At 30.2% G+C, this 3,058-nt stretch overlaps 1 long non-coding RNA gene across 1 annotated transcript; it reads left to right on the plus strand.

Annotated features, from left to right (window-relative positions):
• Positions 1–510: 510 nt before the first annotated feature.
• On the plus strand, positions 511–2,396 carry LOC114077238. The gene is made up of 2 exons (XR_003578285.1): positions 511–1,230; positions 2,193–2,396. It is a non-coding gene; the product is annotated as an uncharacterized LOC114077238 (long non-coding RNA).
• The last annotated feature ends 662 nt before the right edge of the window (positions 2,397–3,058 follow it).

A 3,058-nucleotide genomic window follows, 5' to 3' on the forward strand; every position in this document is an offset into this window, starting at 1 on the left:
GGTCGTGACCTACTTTTGGCCCTAACACTTTTCTATCATCCGTAGCTAAAAAGGAGAGGGTTGATTAATTCTTCAGGCTTCTTTAGTTACAAGCAAAGTTGAATAATTGTTTCTTAAAATTTAAAATGTTTTCAATCTATTTTCTAGGAAATTTTACTATTTATCGGGTAAAAGTACCTCAAAAAGGTTTTGAATAATTCTGTATTGTTATAAAAATATTGGATCTATTCTCCTCCTCCTCGTTCCTCCCTTCCTCTTCTTCCACTTCCACTTCATCTTTTTCTTCCTATTCCTATTCCTCCTCATCATTCTCCTCCTTCTCATCTTATTCTTGATTCTCTTGTTCTATTTCTTCCCGTTCCCCTCCCCCTCCTCCTTCTTCATCGTCCTCTTCTTGTTGTTCGTCGTCTTTTTCTTCTCCTCCCCCTCCTCCCCCTTCTTTTCCTTAATCTTTTCTGCTTATTCTCCTTTTCCTTATTCTCCTTTGGTTTTTCAACATAACAGGTCTTTACTTCAAAGTAATTATAAATTGTTAAACGGTTAATAAGTTTGATAAATAAATAGATATAATTTATCTCATTTTCAATTTTATCGATTTTGAATTATTTCAAGCAAATGTATTTTGCTAAAGTACAAATTACTTGTTTCTTCAAACCCACTTTCAGCCAAAATATTATCCAATCAGACACTATCGTTCATAAAATCCGGGCCCAAACCCCTCAAATAACCTCTATTCTTTTTCTTTTCTTTATCATTTCTTTCTTTCCCAAATGAACTGGAAACCCTAGCAGCCCTTGTCCTTGCAAAATGCAAACCCCCCAAAACTTCACCGGATTTTGAGCTCAATCCATCAAGTTTTCTACCTCAAAAACGTCACCATGTCCCTAAAATTATTTTGGGGGAATATAGCCCCACCCATGTCACCTTTTGTTCAAGATATTTTTTCTCCTATTTTTCTGAATTTATCTCTTCAAAGATCAACAATTCAAAATTTGGATCCCCAATTTTGTTGAGATTATTCCCAATTCTTTGCTTTTCAAATTTTCTTTAGGCTTCAATTTTTTGGTTATAAATGAAGCCTAAATTGTATATACTTAAGGGGACATGTAGTGAAAAAAATTCCCCGGTGTTAAAGCTCTTCAATTGTAAAATATCTATGTTGTACAAGTTTTTGTCAAAGCAAACCATCATTTTATAATCATTGTCATCAGATGCAGAAGATAATTCAAGGTTACTTCTCGATCATTTTCTTTCGTTTTTTCAATTTCAAATTTGTACAATACTTAACTTATTATCTCAATTCATTGCTCCTTACAAAGTTATATTTCACCAAGATCCTTTATTTGATTTTTGACGTGACCTGCTATTTTTTAGTATGTTACATGTCATGTAGTAAGTTATCTTCTAAGTTTAAAAATTAAAAAGGAATTGGTTAAGACTAATGGTTAGTTTCTTTTTGCTCCGAGTTTGATATATACATTTCGAGTTGGAACAAAAATTTCTTTGCATTTTTAATACAAAAAAATAGATACAAATAGTATTTTTTTAAAACATATTATTTACGTCAATATTCTACTTATCTTTTGGTTATTTAGTTTGACGCATGCTTGTAATTGGTTGGAATTTTAATTGAATGACTTGTATTAACTCAAAATCTACTAACTATTTACCGTGATTTTACTTTCTTAACTATATGAGAAACTCAATTTAAATCAAGTTGTCACGCTTCAATGTTTCCTTTTAGTGTAAATTTAAGAACTATTTCACATTGCATCATTCATGGAGGTACCAACTCCTTTTACATTCATGATTTATAAAGAGATGAGTTATAATTATTTTGTCACTATTGATCCTACCATTGGAAAAATATTTAAAAATAAACAAATGAGTGTGATATTTCGAGTAATTTTGTTACTAAAAATAGATCCAAAGCCAAAATGACATGCATTTGTATTGTTTGAGTTTATTGGAGCCTATTTTAGTTAAAAAAAACATTAATTTTTATTTATTTATTAGTAGTGAAGGCCTACTTGTATTTAACAATAATTTTTATTATTTTATTTGAAGTATAACTAGGACTCTTGTAATCAATCTACGACTTGTATTCTTTAGTGTAATCAACTCCTACAAGTAGGAGCTTGTACTCGATAGAGTAATAATTATGTAATAGATTTGTTGATTTTATTGTGTAGTTATCATCTGGAAGTTATGGAGGCTGCATTAAGGTAGAAGACCATGATTCCATGGAGACTAGTTCTTTGAAGACCCTTATATCAATGATGATTCTTAGAAACTTTGCTTACGTTCTTCATAAGCTTTTTCCCTATAGAGCTATTCTTTGTTCCAACAGTTGTTCTGGTGACTCAGGTTTATATATTTTATTCCTTTTTATTTAATTCAAAGATTCAACAAACTTCAAGAATACTGTTTGAAAAAGTGGAAAAAAGTATTGATTTTCAAGATACACTAAGGTATATAGTCTAAATCTATAGATGAGGTTGAAAGTATGTTCTTCAAATTAGAAATAGAAAATAAATTAGACAGGAAAATCAAGAGATTTTTGGATCTTGTAGGGGCACTAAATATAATATGAAAACAATGGAGTATATTCGTGAGAAAAATATATTATATATGAGCTTAGTGCTCGTTATATTCTAACAAAATGGTGTAGCTGAACATATATATAAAACCCCTGACGAAATGATAAATTCTATGATTTTAAGCTCGAGTCTATCAAACAAAATGTAGGGGGAAGATTTCTTATTTGCATGTTATATTCTTAATGGTCCCTCATAAAACGTTAGACAAGACCTGATATATATTTTAGAAAGGGTTTGAAATTTCTGAATGTATTGACGTGTTTGGCTAAGGTAAGACAACCTGATTTTAAATGAGTAAATGTAGGTTGTAAGACTTTTGACATTGTCTTTATTGGTTATGTGAAAAGAGTGCTGCATATAGATTTTTGTTTTTAAAATACTTTTTCTATTTGTGAATCTTGAGTTGCTGAATTTTTAGAAAATTTCCTTTGAAAAATAATGTGCTTAGTGATATGTAA

This window comes from Solanum pennellii, chromosome 5, assembly GCF_001406875.1.
Source record: "Solanum pennellii chromosome 5, SPENNV200".
Taxonomy (NCBI): domain Eukaryota; kingdom Viridiplantae; phylum Streptophyta; class Magnoliopsida; order Solanales; family Solanaceae; genus Solanum; species Solanum pennellii.